Raw genomic sequence first — 20,125 nt, 5'->3', positions numbered from 1 at the left:
CCATATTCCTACTCCCTGTTTCAAGGGGGAAGTCCTACACAACTTCAGGAATCAGTTTTGCCCCCAGGTACAGACAAGTGAAGTACATGAGAGCAGGCTCCAGATTCCTTGGCCCAGCTATGTTTTTTTTTCCCAAGAGCTGACCCTAAAGTTACCTTAGGAGATGAATCCACACAGAATCCAACCACACAGGTGGTCTTTATGCAAGGAAAGGGACTGCAACACTTAGAGCCAGACTCAGAGCAGTAGTTCCTTGTTTAGGGAATCCTGCAAATAGCCCAGCACAGATTTTTTGCACCACAAATGTTGAAGCCTGTAAAAGCAGAGCAGAAAGAAATGCCACCTATGGAAAAAGTTTTAAATTGCTGAAAAATCGATTTTTCTATGAAACCAGCAGGGTGGGGAAGGGACAACTCCCAGGGAGGTTGGACCTACCACAGCCAGTAGTGCCAACGAACTGAACTCCGAATTTGGAAGATGAGAATTGACACTACAGACCACACCACCAATCCCAGCAACCTTCACAACAGCTATTATCAAGGTCAATAAAAGAAAGTACAAAACTCAGTTACTAGGGAAGCTTATCCCCTGCTATTCCCAAAGCACAGAGCTGTGTCCACTCTAGCAGATGCTCACTTGCCTCAGAGTTATCCAAGCACATCCAGCTCTGCCTATAGCTCAGCAACAACGCACCAGCAGCGATGTTCACAGGACACAGGCAAAGGGTTCCCTCTCCCAAGCTAAGCCATGCACATTGTTCCACATGCTTTCACAGAAACTCTTTTTTTCCCTTGATCGTCCAAAGATTTAGGACTGTGCTGTCCCACATACAAGAAACAATGCAATCTTAACAACAGAACTTAAGACATGCACAAAAATAGAGATGCAAAAACCTCACCACCATTTCTCTAAAATTGTAACTTATTATACATAAGTTACTGGACACCAAAGCAGACAGAAGACAAGTAATTCTGCAGCGTTCACACCTGATGCAGAACCTCCATGTTCCGCTGACACCTGTCAGATGTGGTGGGACACAAAATGGACATCATGGCAATCAAGCTGTGTTCCTTAACCTCCACCAAAACAAGGTGGGGTTTTTGTTTGGTGGAGGGTTTTCTTGTTTGTTTTGGTTGGTTGGTTTGGGGTTTTTTTTTATACTTTCCCTCATTTTTTCCCCTTTACTTCAGCAGACCCAAAGCCTTTTTGCTAGTTTTGACACTTTCTTTTCCCCAGCCATATTTTTACTGTGTGTGGGCACTTGAATTCTCTTTGATTACAAAAGAATTAAGCACTCGACTACCTTAAAAACCGTGTTTCTTTTCAGTATGTTGTTCCTATTGTATTTCTTTTATGTTCCACTTCAATGGCTACTAACATACCAAGCCCAGGTCTTTGTTTTTTTTAAATGAAGCAGATCTCCTGACAGCACTGGCAACAGAAGCATTGCTTGAACAGAGGAACCAACAGTTGCTCTTAACAGTGTATGGTAATGAACGAGACAATCCCCATTAACCCTGGCTAATAACCACAGTTTCACACCCTACAAAAGTCCTGCTGCTTAGCAAAAGAGGAACAGGCAACCTTCAATTAACTCTTTCTTTCTTGTTTAAATATAGTTTCCTGAGTTTACTGGTGACCAAATCCTTTGCTTAACTCGTGAGAGTTTCATTTTAGTGGGAAAACTCCAAGAATTCTGCTTTCATTCAAATAAAATCTGAAATTGACTTCGGGTTCTCTTATGGGCTTAATGTCGCTAGGGAAGAGTCTGCATCTTTTGCCAAGACATTAAATCTTCCTCCCCACCAGGTAAATTCTCACTGGCTAACAGCTGGAAAAGAGCTGGATCACTGACACACACAACAATCCGACAACTGAAAATAAGCAGATTGATCTGTTATTCCCATTCTTGCCAGCAAGTGTTGCTGTTTACCAAGTGAAAGCAAGAATGGGGAAAAAAACCACAAGCAAGAAAAAAGTATTGCTAAATTTTCTTATTGTGTTTGTACCCAAATCTTTCCATGCAGAATTCTGATTCATCAATTGAAACTCAGTGTGGCTTCAGAAGAACGTGCTTTCAATAGCTTCTGAAAGCAGAAAGCTTGCAGACTATTTTCTGAAAAAAAAAAAAAAAAAAGAACATGCATATGATCTTCTGCAGTGTTGATAAGCACATAGCAAATGCCCAGGGAGAAAATTTGTGTGGGGAGATAACTGTAGAAACTATTCTTAGTAACAGAGTTCTGCATCTGTTAAACTAACTCTGTTGGCACTGCGCTGAAAATTTATATTCACGAACACGTGTTCCAAATGTTGTGAAAAAGATACTATTTTAAATCCTGGTTTATGTAACCTGAAACATCTCTGAGAGCTCATGGAGGTATTTTCATTGCGTACCAAGGAGGAGCAGAGCCTGGTGGTCCCTAGCACAGGGGGGATTCAAACAAGAGCCACTGGTGTGAGGGCAGCAGAAGCCCTCACGTTAAAATCACCGCAAAAGACAGAGCAAAGCCCCACCACCCACAGAAACAGGTTATACAATCACAGGCCTAAACGTGGATGAAAACTAAAGGCTTTAAAACTGGGGTTTTGCTGTTTGAACCACTGTCACAGCACGGGGAACTCATCTTTAGCAAAACATTTAAGCAAATCCTCGATGTTCAGTATACCATGACATTACAGTCTCTGATCATGCACCAACATAGGATCCCAGGCAAGCAATAAAGCCCTTAAGAGGCCTGCAGATGAAAAGAATATAGTGCAAGCCTCGTGCATGAATAAGATGGCAAATTCATCTGAAGACAATGATTAGATCCCCAGTTTTAATAGACAATTTTATTGATCAAATTTCAATACTTGTTTTAGCCATCTTATTTCACGCCGCAAACTACTTTTGGTAGGAGAAAAGTTCATTACAGACTTTTTATTCCCTTCTAGCATCAGCCATTTTTTCAAGTCCTCCCATAGCGTTTTATTTTTGGACACTCTGGGAAGCTGGGGTAGAAGGTTCCTCTCTCCCAATACGACAGTGCCTCCAAAGGTAGAACAAGCAGAAACCGTGGCAAACTATGCATTTTCAGTAACTCCTTTGTGGCTGTGCCTCTAAGTACCAAACAGAGCTGGACCCCTGGATGTAGCTGTAAATAACTGCTGTCAAATGGAGTAAGACCATTCACCTCTAAACCTCATCAAATGGCTGAGAATGGTCTCTGTGTTTGACAGCACCTGAAGACCACTGTGACACCTTCCTGCAATTTTAAGTGAACATGAGAGACTCAAAGTCTGAAAGATTTTGGAGAAAGAAAGACAGAGAAAAAAAATAAAGCCTGAAAGTTGCAGGGACTCCAGCAAAACTGATTTTTATTCGGTTAAACAGCCAAAAGCAGTATTAGATTGTACCACCCACACCAGACTTGCTCATAACCCCTTCCTCCTGGCTCTCAGGGGCCATATTCTGGTACCCATTTTGAAAAGCAGCCTCCTTCCTTAACCACCTTCTATTAACATGCTTTTTCATAAAACTGATGGTACAGACAAGCCCTACAGTAGTTGCAGAGAAGGTATTTTTTCCTGCTAAGCCATCCTCATGGCAACAGCCAGAAATACCCTTCAGTAACCCCTACATGTCAACAAGCTCCATTCCAGCCCAGGCTGTTTGGTATAGCAGTTCTTTCACAAGTCTCTGGTGGGACTGTAAATTCTGGCAGTGTCAAATGCATTTCCTTTTATTACAAAACCATTTTGAAGCCATCAGAAAGATTTCTCATTTGTAAACTAGCACTTCTATATTTAGGATGTTACTTGGATTACAGATTTATTTTTTCTTCCTGACACTGCAGAAATGGAGGAAAATAAAAGGCAGGAACACTAGCAGAGGCGAGCAGGCAACTTTTCAAATACTGGAAAAGGGTTTAAGTTCTTGGAGAAGGGGACTGTTCCTCTGGATTAGAAGGAAAGCCTGATTCCCAGCTTCCAGATGAAACACTGTCCCTGATTTCACCCCCCTGTAAAACAGAAACTCTTCCTCTGGCCAGGCTCACCTGCAGTGTGACTTGTGGTCTGCTGCTGAAAGCAAAGGGTCAAGGTGTTACAGGGATGTGGGGTGAAAAACCAAAGATTCATTGAGTGCCCAGTAAGGAGAAGACCATACACTTCCATAACTCCCTATTTCTTCTCTGTTGAAAGCACAAATGCAACCTACTGAGCCCTCAGCCAAACCAAGGGAAGCAGATCCCCCTCACAAGGCATCTGCTCCCCAGAGACAGCAGCCTTTTAGAAGTACTGGGCTAAGTTGTTTTAACATGTACACTGAACTACATCATGATATGGACTTTGTGAGTCAAATAAAATATGACAAATAGCTGATGAAAGTACAGATTTCAGTTTTTCATCTAAACTAAGACACTGGGAAAAGAAACAAGTCACCTGTACCTGCAAAAATGAATACAGAACACAGCTTGGCATGAGAGACTGCTAAATAAATTCTAGATCAAACTAACAAACATGACTGACAGCATAATGACTAATACCCCACGTAAAGCAAAACTCTTTCTTATGGACTTGGGAGATTTTGGTGTCTTGGACTGGATTCTCCCAACTCAGATGAGTTTGTTTTCATCAATTCTGGAATAGCTGGCTCAATTACCTTCTCAGAGTTAAGTATATCCAAGATTTTGATTCCTTGACTAAAACCTGCTCTGTAGCTAAAACTAACACCAAGGCCTACCCAAATGGCTTGGTACAAATAAACTGGGGGAGGGCTGCATACATTACTTCCCAGATCTCTGGATAGACTTTTTTTGGGGGAGGAGGGCACTGTTCCAATAGTTTCTTAAAATTACGGCAGCAGAACAGAGTGTGAAGCTGGGTGGCAAGGAGCTGCCAACACATCAAGCACTTGCAATGATTCATTAGTCCACACTTTGACGAGTTGTTCCTGGGTTTGAAACAACGAGAGAAAGAAGGAACGAGACATCCAACCTGCCAGAGCTCGGCTGAGTGGTTCTCACCAGAACCCAGGTGCTGGAGAATGCATGGGAGAGGCAGAGTCACATCCTGTCCTGTTCAGCACCCTGTCTCCAGTGGGAAAGGACACAAGCCCAGCTACTCTCTGTGGTCTGTTCCCCTCCAGCATCCACAGTCATTAACTGAGGGATAGAGCAACCCCAGTCCACCTGCCCTCAGTGTCTGGTTTGTCCATTAAACTGCCCAATCTTTTTGAGACTTCCAGTACAATCTACCTCCACAGCCTCCTGAGCAACCAAATCCACGTGTTAACTACCTGCTTAAGCTTATTACTTTCCCTACAAACCCACATTATTTAATTTCATGTGTTTACTTTTATTTTAATCCAGGTAGCTATCTTGTGAAATGATGGAAAAGTGGTTTGCATCTTGAAGTCATATACATTAACTGGTAGAAAAAAGAATAAACCAAGAGAACAGCCACTGGCAAGGGACCACTTTGATGGTTCAGCATTTGTGTTCAATTATCATCTAACATCTCTGCCTGTGCATTTTCTTTGAATGAAAACATTACCATAATTTCCGATTTATTGAACCCTAATCTGTCTGTTTTTCCTATTAAAGCTTTTTCCAGGTTTCCATCCTCCCTTTCCCCACAGAAAGAGTCTTTGAAAAGTTTTTATCAAATGTAATTTAGCCTGCTTCAGCTATTTCCAGATGGCCTGCAGTGTGTTGAAGTTACACACTCATGATTTTCCAATGGAGAAGAAATAAATGGAAGTAAGACAGGATTTCCAAAGCAAGAACCTCGCAAGTACCTCACGAATTACAATACTTCATTTCTTCTAATAAAATCACACTGAATTGGAATCAGTTCACAGAGATACCAAACACTCCCAATGACTTCACCGTTGTCTCCAACCCAAACAGCTTTTTCATGGAAAGAGGGCCGCGGCACATGCAGGTATTCAGACTGTTGGCACATCTTACTGGAATCTCTTGCCTGAAAATCCAGCCATTAACATATGGAAGAATTGGAGCAAGTGCTTCTATTTTTATCATACACCATCTTTTCTGAGTTATAATGTTCTCTGCATTAAAGGTATTCGGCAAAAGACAAAAAAAAGACAAAAAATTGTGAATTGAGATCAAGAATTACAGCACAGAGCTTAGCGTGGCCATCAGTATGATGGCACTGTTTTCTCTGTAGAATCCTCATTCAAGTTTCGTGCTGCACAGTACAAATACTCCCGCAAAAGGAGCTCCTGAATAGCATTATCAGGCAGCTCTTATAGGAGGACAGCCTGGAAGATCAGGAGACAAATGTGTCTCCACATTCCTGTCTTATACCACAAGCATCAGTAAAGCAAATATTCTGCTTTCGTTACAACAGGTTTTGTCACTTCACCACAGGCATTACTTCCTTGCCATGTCACATCTTACCTGAGACCCTACACCTGTCCAAGGCCCTGCTGCCATGAATCTCTGGCCCATACTGAGCCACCACAAATACCCAAGGGAACAGGGCTGGGATCCAGAGCCACACTTTCCTGATGCTCGAGAAGGAAAGCTGGATGATGGTCACCAACAATGCTACATTTCTCCCAACAACTTTCCAGCGCTGCTCAGTGCTTTACCCCACTTGCAAAGGAAGATCCTCAGAGGAACCTCCAGGTGTACCTGCCCCGACCAAGTCCATCAAGAGCTCACTCCTGGGCAGGACAAGGAGCAGGGTTCTGCCAACAGCAAGGCAGTGGGTGTGCTAGGACTCCATCCCATCACGCTGACAGCTCTGCCTCATTGTTTCCCCCTGCAGCCATCTGCTTCTCGTGTCTTATTCTCAGATGGCTGAGCTGCTGTGAAGCAGCCCACCACCTCCCCTCATGCTCACACAGCACCTACCAGCAGCACGGGACGCTATGTCCCGAGCAGGGACCTGAAGTGTTACAGTAGAATAAGTCATAACACATAGAAAAAAAGCTTTTTACAGAAGATGGTGTTGTTGGAGCTTCCCAGATATACTGCTGACAAAATAATGTCACGTTTCATCACCATTTCCCTGATGTGTGTCAACAACAGGGGAGCCCTCTTCAACCAGTACAGCTGAAAGCACCCTGTATCAAAGTTGTAGGTCTATATTCAAAGCTGCTGAGGAGAAACAAGGTTTATATTCTGATTAATTGTTCAGGACGAAAATATGAGCTCTGACATAATGTAATAGCTATTTTGGCACAACTTTTGAGGAGCATGAGTAAGCAGCCTCTCCTAATTGATGTGCAGATCCTGGAGTGGGTAGTAACTGCATAATAGCTTCATGTTGTCTTCTGAAAGTTAACACAGATGTGAACCCTGTCAAACTAGTCCACAGTTACCAGCAGCAGCTACTCACTGGAAGAACTTAACCCCATTTCATCCTTTATCTACATTTTCTGTCTTCCATGGAAAATGGATTAACACAGGATGACTTGGCCATCACAGCCTCAGTCAACACAAACGGTTCCAGGCCTCAGTGGTGGCAGGAGGACTCCAGCAGTCCCTCAAAATCTCTTGGCTAAAGACGTTACCATCCAGCAGCGGAGCAGACAGAGCAGCCACGTGTGCTGTTAGACAACAGCCAACCTGTTCTAAGACAGTTTAGCTTAGTCTGTAGTCAGAGGGGTTAGTGTTAACCTGCATTACGTGGTATTTGCTGTGAACCAGGACTTTGCACACAGATAACTCTTGCTGTAGAGCTGACAGCAGTAAATTATTACACAGAATTAACTAAACTATGCTTGAGCTGTAAGATGATTAGCTCAGTGAGCCTGTATTTTTGGGTCATGGTTCCTATGGAGTAAGCATAAAGCTGAAGAAGAGAGCCCTGGCAGGTTAACAGACCACAGGCATATGCTTCTCCTTCATGTCAAAAATATCAAGAATCAGTCACAAAGTCCTCAAACTGCACTCATTGGTAAAGGTGTCACTGGCTGTAAGCATGGTACTTGTCACACTTTCTGCTGGAATGCTGGTTTTAAGACAGTGAAGTTCAACTGCACACAAACAACCACAGGCCAGCAACCGTGCAACTCACACATGACTTCTACCATGTTTTTATAAGGTCAGCAGCATGCTTTTAAGTTCCATCCAACCCAGCATAACTGCAAGCTGCCACAGCAGGAGGAGTCTGGCCCACAGTCTGCTTCTCAATCCTCCCCTGAGTTGGGTCTTGTAACTGTGTGGCTGTAGCACAAGTCGGTTCTGTCAGCAGATGGAAAACTTTTTATTTTGAGCATGTGTGGTCCTTTCCCATTGAATCAGCAAGATAAACCAACTCTACTTACAGCTGTTTAAGAGCCCAGATCCTTCTCAGCACTGGGCACAGCCATACCTTGCAGACATCAGGTGTAGCACAAAACCACACCCACATAGTGCAGAGTCCTTCTGACACTCGTGAGGTGAACTTTTACCCCATGTTACTGCCTTGGAAATCAAGCAGCTAAGTAAGTGATAAGAAGCTATTTTTTACCTTAAATCACTCAAATGATAACAAAGAAGAAGCCTCTGATTTCACATACCTAAGTTAGAGAGGTGGTGACTGGAAAAACGCTGAGCCTTCTGCATCTTCGCCTTCAACATTTTCTGAAGTAGACAATGACAAATAATTGGTAAAAGTGCACTTTAACGTGAGAACACACATTACAGGGCAAAAGAATAAGACAGCATTGCTCTGCAAATGTTCATGTTCTAAACTGGAGTTGTTACACAGCATCTGGTTCACAGACCAAAAAAAGATGTGTAATCAGCATTTTGTGCATGCAGTGTCCAGTATAAAAAGGGAAGGCTGTCCCTTATCCCTGCAGTCACCCAAAACTCCTGGGCAGCAGAAACTGGTGCAGTTTTCCAGGCTGTTTGAGAACCTGTACCTTATATCTAAAGGCAAGTCAGCCTGTATGAACTGGTGTGATGCCAGCAGCCCAATCCTGAAAAGCACAGGACTTACCAGCTGGCACATACCCCACACATACACGCAATAAACTGACACTTTCTGAGGAAAATTAAACCCATCTGTATGCAGTGCCGGGAGTAGTTAAACAGTCCCCTTGCCAGAGGAGCTGGGGACTTGACTTTATAACACTAATGGCTATGGTAGGATGTAAAATACAGGCACAGCAGCATGAAGAGCTCTACTAACTAAATCACAAAGACCAGGCCAATTTTTGTGAAGCAACTCTGCTGCCTGGAGGTGTAATTCTCCTTCATGTACCACCTTCTGTGCCTCTCTCCAACAATAAACTCTGCAGAATATGCTGGAGTTGGAACAGAAAACTTCCATTAGAACAGAAAAGGGCATCTTCATCTTTATACACCCCTCCCAGCCCCTGCACATGCCTCGCACCTTTTGGTAGTTGTACAGTCACAGCCATCCCATGTCCAGACTTCAGAAAAAGCTGTACAATAAACCTCAGTGCAACAAAAACTCAGTGTGCAACATGACAAATACCAGCTCCATTACTAACTCCCAATTTAATTCAGAACATCCCTTAACCTTGCAAGTGCAGAGGCAAGACTGTGCCTTTAACACACTTCTCATTAAGAACGCAGCTTCTAGCACAGCTCTCTGTAAACTGCATATAATCAAATTTCTGCACTACCCTGTTTCAGTTTCTCATTACTGCATATCTTTCATGTTTTAATTCACATGACATTAGATTTGCTGCACTAAATGAGCACCTTCTGAACTCCAGAATAAAATGGAGGTTAATTACTAAACCAGATTTTTAAGTGAGAGTAAAACTCTATTAATGCCTAAAGCAATGCTAAACTTGACAACTTAATTGAAGTTAAGCATTGCACAGTTAAACTGCCCCAACAGCTTTATTCAAGCTGCAGCCCACACATTAAGACCTCCCAGGATCCCACGTTTTACCCAGATGACAGAGGACAGGACTCCTCCTGCTCCAGAATCTTGCATTTGCAGTGAGCCACTCAACAGGCATTTTGTGATGGCCTTGTAAGCAGATATCCAGACCTCTCCCCCACCTGCTTCTCACCTGCCTCGTCCACACCACTGAGCCTCGGGATAAACGTGGGGAGACAAACAAAAGCAATGGGTAAAAAGAGCTCCCACTTCATGAATTACAGGTAGAGGCAAAAACTGCTATCAAGATCTGCCAACATTCATCACTCACATGGTGTTAATTCTGTCACCAAAGCACCAAACAGCTAACTATGCCATAGGCACCTGGAGAGAGCAGCCATTGCTGTTCACTGTTAACCATCCACAGCCACTCTAATTTACACAAGAAAAGCCCCAAAGGACTGCCTAAATGCTAATATCATCCTCATCTAAAATCATGAAGTAAGAAGGACCACTAAGTCCACTGGGTCTCAGGTTCCTTTGGAGCTTCTAGAAGGCATTAAGAAATCTAATCTCTTCCCCAAAAAATGCTGCTTTGGGAAATCACCCTTAACTTTCTGCTTATTTCTCAACAGTTATTGGAAATGCAAAAGGAACAAAGTCTGGAACAGTAAACATGGCTTATTTTCTATACTTGGTGTTTTGTTGTTGCCAGTCAGCTCCAATTATCCAAACATGTCAGAGCTTGAGAATACAGAGAAATTAAGGCAGCCTCAGAAAACAAACTGGAGACTGTACATGGTCACCTCGATGGCTGACACCAAGTAAATCAAGTAAGACTGCTATAGCAGGGCATAGCACTGTACTCTTGCTTGTTATTGACAGTACCCTTAAAGATTTTTATTTAATTGCTACACTTCATTTTACCCTGGAAGACAGCTCTGAAAGAAACTTTTCCAGTAACTCCAACAAAATTATCATGCTACAGAATGCAGTCTTTAAAATCTCCAGTTTGTTGGCCCTTGAAGCTGCCAAAAACAATCTGCACAAAACTGAAGTGCACTCCTAGACAGTCAAGACAAGATCAGCCCCAGCTGAAGATTAGATGCTCAATTCCATGTCATATTTTTTTAATATAGCTTGGCCAAAGTGCACTGTGTGCTGTCCTGATGAACAGAAACAGCTACAGGTTACAGAAAGCCACTTTGTGCACACCAAGGAACCGATTCTAGAATTATCCCAGAGCAAGAAATGGCCAAAGTTCATGTTTACTATTTTAGAAGTAATTTCAACTTCAGTGTGTGAATTCATAGCAGACAAGTTAGAGCTGGTGCATCAAAGAACAGGAATATTTTAGTCAACAGCCTGGCAGAATTATTAGACATGTTAAACAGCCCAGATAACATCGCAAGTGATGAGCATCTGTCAAATGCTCTGCACAAACAACACCAAGGCACAGTTCTGCAGCACTGGACACAACCTCTGCTCTGAAGCTGAAGTGCTTATTAAATGCAAGGGTTATGCTGTAGGGTGCTTTGCATCCATCCACAACGGGCAATGGCAGAGTGAAAAACTAATCTGTGTCACACAGGACTGAATCAAAATGAGGAAGAAAACTTGGTGGCCCTTGAGTCACAACTGAAAAGGATGCAGAAGTTTTGCCCACCAGGTCTTTAGCTTGACCTGTAACAGTCCATTGTTTTTAGGGCAAAACCCAATAGTGCAGTCCCTTGTTTTACTTCAAAAAGCAAAGCTGAGGGAGTGCAGCTTGGGGAGGAGACGTGCAGCCTCCTGCACAGTCCGTCCTGTGTGCACTGTGACACAGGAGTCAGGAAACAGTTTATGTATAACTCAAAAAACAACCCAAAACACAAAAAAAAGCCCCACACTTTTTTCCACTGTGAGGATCATCAATACTGGAAGAGGTCATCCAGAGAAGCTGTGAAGCCTCTGTCTTTGGAGATACTCAAAACCCAGCATGACACGGCTCTGAGCAATGGAGCTGGACAAGATGATCTGCAGAGGTGTCACCTCAGTGACACTGTGAGTCTGTACAGCCATTGGGAAAAGCTTCAGACTGTTGGAAATAACTGTATTCCAAACTTTCAGATCCTGTCCATGTGACACCCAGCTTCAGACTTGACAACACTGAGGTTGGCTTTGAGAACAACCCAGTTTTGGATCCAGAAAGCTGTGGTCATATCCAGCTCCTTTTCCAGGGAAGCCACACAAGCACTCACTGTCACAGTAGGCAAATACACATGTGGGGGGCTGAAGGAACTGTTCTGTCAGATATAAGCATGTGCAGCTCTAAATACTCATCTCAAAAACTATCATCAGGACATCAGAAACTAAATGGGCAGTTAAATCTTTTGGGGGAAAAAAAGAAAAAAATAAAAACCAGTTGATAGTGCTCATCCTCTACTAAACAGACTATACCATAATTCAGTTAATTCTGCATCTCATGTTGAAAAGATTATGAATTTATCTTTTTCTAGTGGGATTTTTTACTTTTCTAAGTAGTATTTCAATGAAAGTGGAACATATTAAAATCACAGTGTCAGGCTCAAAAGTACATCAGATTTAGGATTTTGCCATATGCTGAACACTGTTCTCCCAATCCAACAACACAGATTTCAGCTCCAACCATGAGCTGAAACTGAAGCACAAATAGTCCTGAGCAGCACAGCTCACACACTTAAGGTTTGGTGGATCACTCCTGTGTTTGCTACAGGCCTGGGTCTGCAACAAGATGAAATCTACGAGTACAAAACCAATTGAATTATTTAGGATTCTGAAATAAAGACTACGCAGAAGTGTTGCACTGAACAAAGGCCTGATTAAGGCAGATCTTTAAACATATGCTTAACTTCAGCTGGCATTTAAGCCTGATTTCTTTCAAAGAAGCCTCATCCTGAACACTGGATGCTTTCTTAGCTTGCAGCTCCAACTACGCCAAGGATTTAAAGTACATTTAGGGGGGAGCACAGTCCATGCAGGCATTTGCTCAGGAATAATGCTTTTGGGAGACACTATACATCATTTTAATATTTCAATTACTTCTACAACCTCAAACAAGACCAAATTGTTTCTAAAATTCCAGCACGTAGACACCTCCCTGAATTTTAACTCAAATTCTCATCTTCTTCTAACAAGATGCCAGGAAACAGAAAAGAGCCTGTTCCCAAAAACTTTGATAAAATTCAGTTAAATTATCCAGATGGTTTTCATTCCACAGAAAATACTAAACCAGCAGTCTGCAGAGCATAGCATTTTCTAAATACACAAAATAAGGAGAAAACAATGCACAAATGGAAAGTGCAAATGCTGAGCCCATTATATTTTTGTTCCAGCAGAAATGCAGCACAATCAATACAATCTTGCAGTTCTAGAGGACCCATCTTTCTGCTGCCAGGGGTGCTCTGCAGCTGTAAGCACCACCAAATAAACTGCATGCAGCTCAACCACCTAATTTTTCCTGTGCTACATGCGGAAAGGAGGAACTGCATTCCCACCCACTTAACCTCCAAAACCCAGCATTCCTTACAGCACGAGAAGCCAAAGAGCACCTGCTGAACAACCTGTGTACTTTGAATGACTCTGCAAGCAGCCAAATTTAGCAAATTTGCTATTTTCTCCAAAGCACAGCCTGATTCTGTGGCTCTTAAATACAGGGAAAACTGTCTTAGATTAAATAGTGATTACAGATTTAGAATTTCAAGAGCTGTGAAAGTCCTTGCCACAGAAAATAAACCCACTGAGAAGAGATGAGGACAGATACTGCAATTTTCTGTGCTGTGCTATTTAATAAATCTCAATGCAAAGGAATTAAATTACAGATGGGGAAACAAGCATCTATATAATTATATGACAACACCTGGAATCATTCAAATCCACCACCCGCAGAATCAGAAAACTGATCAGCAAGAGATGAGCCATGAAAAAAAATCTCTCTGCAGTTACAGATGGATATTCATCCCTTTTACCTGGCATCTCACTAAAATGTTTCATAGCAACAAAGCAGGAGTTATCCCACAACAGGGGACAGGACTGGTTATCACACAAAGCAGCACCATCCTGCACAGTACATCCCAAAAATGAGAGGAGAAATCAGGCCAGTGAGCAAACTCAGTACTTAAACTGAGTTTCTTAAACAGTAAGAAATCCCTGAAGGATTTCTTCTTTAGATCATTAGTATGTTTTCTCGTGCAGTGCTGCTGGTTGTCCTCATCACCCAGCCAGGAAGGCACAGACAAGAGCATCCCCAGCCCTGCTGAGCACTGCAGCACAGTGATAGCACAGTGATGCTCTCGCAGTCCTTGGGGACAGCGGGACCCTTCAGCTCCCCTGAGCCTCCATCTCTGTGCCTTCCTAAAACAGCTCTTCAGGCTACCTAGGGAAAGCTCTGAGGATGGAAATGGTGGGATCACCAGCTGATAAAGCCACCATCAGGTGCCCCAGGTGGAAGCTCACTGCAAGAGCCACCTTTTCTCAGTGGCCTTCTTTTCACGGACCCAGCACAACTCTCAGCACAGCAGAGAGCATTCAGGAACACAGGATCACTGGACCTGTTCCTGTGCAGGTCTATTTATAGTCTCAAGTGGTGCTGCAAGGCAAAATGCCAAATGGTCCCCAGTTTCAAAGAGCAAGTCCCTGAAGTGCTCCACCTGAGAACCAAGAACACGTGCCCCAGACTGGGGCAAGAGACCACTGCAGGCACAGTGACTTGTGCCTGCAGTGGCAGGGAAACTTTGCCTTATGGACATCTTTGCACCCCAGCACAACTCTTACAAGCACCTTCATTAGAAAGGCTAAGTGAGGGATAATTATGACTCCTCCACAAAGGAGGACTGCTTTGGAAAGACAGCAGTTACTGCCTGCTCAGAGGGATCTCTCCCAGAAAGCAGGAGGCTGCCATAAAGGTAGGGCGGCCAATTCCTTGGGAAATACCAAAAAAAGCTGCAAAGAAGACCCTCCCCAGCTCTGAAAATGCCCAGCAGCAACACCAGGCTGCTTCCAGCCAATGCTGGTTTTGTTGCAGGGGCAGCTCCAGCACCTCTGAGAGCCTCGTAACAGGCAGATCCATTTCACACTTTTCTACGTTCCTTGACACACTTGAAAAACACAACGTCCTTGCTGGCCCACAGCATCTTCAGGGCTAACAGCCCCTACAGCACAGCTTTGTACAGTATCAAAAGTTGCATTACCTGGGAACCAAATTATCACTTGCAGAGCAGTTTTGCAATTAGATTGAAACTGTAAATTGTGCAACAAGCTAAATTAAAAACAAGTTTGTGATACAGACATAATCTTAGTTCAACTCCTCTTACTCACCTTACTCCTTTTTAACTCGTTTCTACACAGATTCAAGCTCCTTTTGCTGGACCACAAATGACTTTGCATTCCTAAAAAATTAAGCACTCCTAAGAACTAACGTATGTTTGTCGTCACTCTTAATATCCGCCTTTGCCTGAAGCTTCTTCACCAACACTCACCACTCTGAGAGGCCTTTTGGGCATCAGAGTCCATACCACCCTTCAACTTCCTTGCCTTCCTGCAACATTTCAGGACTCCTTCCCTTCATTCAACTCTCTCTGCCCCAAATATCACCACTCTTACTTTGAGCAGGTCCCCATATTTCATGCTGTGACCTCAATTACAGAGGTTTGGACAACTACCTTTCAGATGGGGCTGAAAACCATCTAATTTCTGAGCACATCTTACTTGCTTCCTGGTTAGAGCTGTTCCACTTCATACAAGTAACTATTTTCTGGAGCAAAGTGAGAACCATCCCATGCAAATACTCTTTCCCTTGTGTTACACCAAGTCACTCCTGCCCCTACCAGGTTCAAACAACACTATATAAAGGCAAAACCGAGTAGCTTCTGCAAAAAAAGACCCCGGTTTATTGGTTTGGGCACTCCCAAGGACAGTGGGCACTTTCAATCCTATGTCTTGAGTCATAGTCAGGACTGGAACTCAAAACTTCTATGTGCTGAGTGGATAAAGCTGGGGCAGGGGGATGTCATCCTACCTGCTCTTCCTCATTTCTCTAAGAGCACACCTGCCTTGGGCACGTCACTCTGAGGAAGGTTTAGCAACAGCTCCCCTGGACCTGACACCCAAATCTTTGAGGGACAGCATTCAGCACCACCAGCAGCCTCTTGCAGCCTTCCCTGGCCAACTTGGGCATTCCCAAACTCCACAGGCCAGTGTTCACCAGCCTGCTTTGAAGCCACCCCGAGGTTCTTTAAGGAACCCAGACACCCACCTCATGGGTTTTTTTTAAATTCCACTAGGCAACAGAACACATAAAAATGAGATGACGCAAGGCTAACCCAAAGCTCCCCTAATGAACATAGCCCCAAGTGTCCAACAGGATGTGACAGGTGGAGGGGCAGGCGAGCCCAGCCAAGGATGAGGTCACGAAATGAGCAGTTTGCACAGTACACTACTAATCTTAAATTCCAAACTCATTATGCACAAGCCTAACAAACAAAGGAGCAGCGTAGCAGATTTACAATGTACCTTCTCTGAGGGTGGAATAATTATTTACCTGATAGCAACCTTCGTGATACAACAGCAATAAATAAATAAATAAATAAATAATCCCAGCAACTCTTGTGAACCGTGGCTTCACTAGACAGACTGACAGCTGGAACGTGCCTTTAGCTAGCTGAGCTCAGGCAGAGTTGTAAATATTTGCAACAAATAAAATAAAGCTTGCTAGACTGAGCAGAAACCCAAACATAGTAGTTAATGGAATCCAGGGAGACACTGCAAGAGACCCACACCCCCCTCAACTCCTTCCAGCTTCCAATGAACAGGGGTTTTTTTCTCTTGCTTTTCTCTAAGATCATTCCTTCCTGCACATATACACATGTCAATACCATTCTGATTTCATTCTCTCAGGTTGCAACTGTTATTTATCCAGGCTGAAGTTACTAAACATTACAGAAAAGGTTTGTATTCCTAATTCAGCTTTACAGCAGCATATTACCATGCAGTGACACATCCAGAAAAAGCATTTCCAAAGTCATACTTCATACAGGATCTCTCCTTTATTTAGATAAAAACCCAAAGAATCCTGAAAGGAAATAGTACATGTGCACAAAACATGCTCAGCTAGGCTCTCCCACTCAGATCTCTCAATGATCCTTTTCCACTTCTATGGCATTATTCCGACCTCCCAGTTTGAAGCGCCAGAACCACATGTTCCCCTTGCCCATATTCCCAATTTCTCACCATCTGACAGTTTCCAAAGTCTGCTCCCAACTTCTCACCCTGAAACAGTACCTCCGGCCCAAGTTTTTTAGCTGGCTGCTTCTCCTCCAGAAAGGATCACAGTAGGTCCTGTTTTCTTTATGCATTTATATGTCACAACAGGATGGCTGGCAGCAAGATTAGTAGCAAGCATTGATTGCTCCTGTCTCCATCCTACAAAGTATCCTTCACCTAGGACATTCCAGTTGTTTCCACATCTTGTTACTTTTCTCCGACCTCCAGACCCCAATGCCCTTGCCCTACTTGTTTCCCCCATTCCTGCAGCAGCTTGTGTTGTCACATATTTGCAAAGAAAAGAGACAGCATCTCAGAATTTGGGTTACAGGCAAGCTTTAACAATATACTATGTTATCATCGTGCTGCTTTAAACACATTAAAACTGGCAAGCTTCCAGCACCTAAGTATCTTAGAGATTATCAACATCTTTCCAGGAACCCAAAATAACAATATTCACCCGGATTTTCTCAGAATTCACCCCAAATAAATTATTTAATGTGACAGTACGCCAAACCAGGCACTTAATCCTTGCACAGAGACAACGATTGCCTTTGCAGGTTTGAACAGACACAAACGTCCTTCCAACTCTCCAGAACTTCAGTGCTCTCTTCACAAGCAGCCTCACAGGGTGGTCTCCGAAGACCAGACCCCCAACACGCTCCCCCTGGCCACACCAGCCCAAACAGCAGGTTCAGGTGGGTTTATGCCCATTTTGTGCCAGAAGAGCAGCACAAAGGAAGGTGCAACATACCTGTGAATCTAGATCAGTGTTTTTTGGGGAGCAGTTAAGGAGGATGAATCCAGGTCTTCCCAGAGGTGGCAGCTGCACCATCATCTCCAGTGCAACTCTTTCCCTGAGCTGTAATATCCCTATGAAATACCACCTGCAGGACTGGGCTCCAGCCACCTGACACTGCACCTGAGGTGCTCTAGAGTAAAACAGTCTGCAAAATAGGCACTTGCTTGTTCTTGATGCTCATTTCTGCAAGGAACACAGAATTCATAAACTCCACATCTGCAAATGTATGTCTGCCTGCACTGTAAAGGAATAATCTTCATGGGAACTGATTTAAAAAAAAACTTGTTTACGGTTAGAGGCTGCTAATTACAACATTAAAATACTAGCCCGAACCCCACATTACACTTGCATTCTGTTTTACATAGCAGTATACGTAACAATCATCACAGCAAGCTGCTCTGTTGGCTCATGCTGGAAGAAATAATTATATATCACAGCAACACAATTTTGCCCTTCAACCTGCCAGTCCAGTCCATGCAGCAGCTGTGAGCAGCAGGTCAGGGTGGGGGGAGCCTACAGAGTGTTTCTACATAATCACTTAGCACTGAAGAAAAAAAAGCTAAAAACCATCAGCCCCTGGTTTGCATGCTTGGCAGAAAGCTGCTAACACAAACATAACAGCAGCCCTTGCAGCAGGGATGTTACCAGAAAAAATGAGCTCGATCCAAAGGCATTATTGGTGTTGAAGTACTAGCTGGAAGTTGTAGTGCCAGCCTTCCTTAGTAACTGTCACCATTCTTGTGCTTGTACCAGTGATACCAACACTGTCCTGTTTCACCTGGACACTACTGTGACCTCTCTGAAACATATTCTCACATGAAGCCCACAGACAACAGTGACTAAGGCCTATGCAAGTCCCAAGCTGAATTTCTGGGCAAAGATACTGAGACAGAGCCTTTCAAAAGGCACCCCAAAACTGTTAGTGCCCACCCACAGCAAACAGAGCCTTAGGGTGCCTAACACTGAAAACTACACTTAACTTCTGCCTCAGATGGGCCAGAGAACAGGCTGACCTCTCCCAAGACTTTGGTTCCAGTGAATCAGAGTATTTCAATCTTGACACTCAAAGCAGCATCAGGTTTTTTACAGCTGTTGTGGATAAAGCAGTGGCATTGTTATATTATGAATATGCAATAAAATCAGTTTTCCTGTGCTGTTTTTTCCCCCGTATGAAGTGTAAAAACTACACATAAGCCACTAGTTGTGCTGTTACTGTTTAACTAGAGATTATTAAAAATAAATCATCACAGTTCTCGTATAATGTGATAGTGATGCAACAGTTAACTGTCCAGCAAAATCTGCCATGCCAGGCTGCTTAATCATGTTGTCTTTGTTACAGCAAAAAATTATATTAAAAGACACTGAATTTTTCCAAACAAAAACATTACAGCCTGTGTATTTCAAAAACTTTTTGATTCCAAAATAGAACGAGACAGACAATAATGGCCAAGAGCCTGACCAGCTTAATGGAAGTTGGACTCTCATTTTGTTCCCAGCACTAAAACAGCAGATTGTTCACAAAAGACAATTAAAAGCCAACAATTTCAATTTTTTTAGCAGAAAAGTAAACAGAAAATTACTCCTTCTGTTTCATTTTCAAAGTCTTAAAGCATGTTGCTTTGAAAAGCAAACATAGAAACACGAGGGCATCATTAAAGTGTCAGAACAGGTTTCTCTTGTACCCTCATTTTTAAGCAGCTGTACTGATTTCTTCCCAATCAACTTTTAATCAGAGAACATGGTTAAGAAGCTGAATTTGCTTGTAAAATCTCTTCTGCAAATCTCTTCTGCTCTTGCTTCCCAGTTTTCTTCTAGCTCCTGACCAGACTGTACAGCAGGAATTAGTCATGTTGCCTGCCACCATGCTGGAAAGGACCTCTGATACATTGCCCTAAGTGCCAAATAAAAACACACACAGTGCACAAGAGCCTCTGCAATGACTTCTAAATGACAATGGGTAAGTTCACAGCAGACCCACAAATTTTAGACCAGAAGGTTATGAAATGACCTCCACTCTACATGGGGTAATGAGCAGTACCAGGGCCAGTCCAGCTTTCCATCAGCAGGGCTGCACGGGCTTATTTCCAGCCTTTTAAGAGACAGAATATATTGATTCAAATTATCACCTGGAATCTGTAAATCAACAGTAGCTAGCTAGGGAAGTTTCCTTCTCACCAGAAAAGTACAGATTTATTTCAAGCAGAATGCGCATGTACTTACACAAAACTAATGCAGCCAGCAGTC

At 43.2% G+C, this 20,125-nt stretch overlaps 1 protein-coding gene and 1 long non-coding RNA gene across 2 annotated transcripts in view; both read right to left on the bottom strand.

Moving 5' to 3' along the window:
- MITF (melanocyte inducing transcription factor) overlaps positions 1-20,125 on the bottom strand; it is a 101,293-nt gene that overhangs the window by 75,805 nt on the left and 5,363 nt on the right.
- LOC120410652 lies at positions 233-18,361 on the bottom strand. Its single transcript, XR_005602953.1, has 3 exons — positions 17,834-18,361; positions 8,519-8,582; positions 233-313 (listed from the first exon to the last, which is right to left on the bottom strand). It is a non-coding gene; the product is annotated as an uncharacterized LOC120410652 (long non-coding RNA).

Source organism: Corvus cornix, chromosome 12 (genome assembly GCF_000738735.6).
Source record: "Corvus cornix cornix isolate S_Up_H32 chromosome 12, ASM73873v5, whole genome shotgun sequence".
Classification (NCBI taxonomy): Eukaryota; Metazoa; Chordata; class Aves; order Passeriformes; family Corvidae; genus Corvus; species Corvus cornix.
The sequence above is the reverse complement of the archived record's forward strand: the minus strand, read 5'-3'. Positions and strand labels throughout refer to the sequence as shown.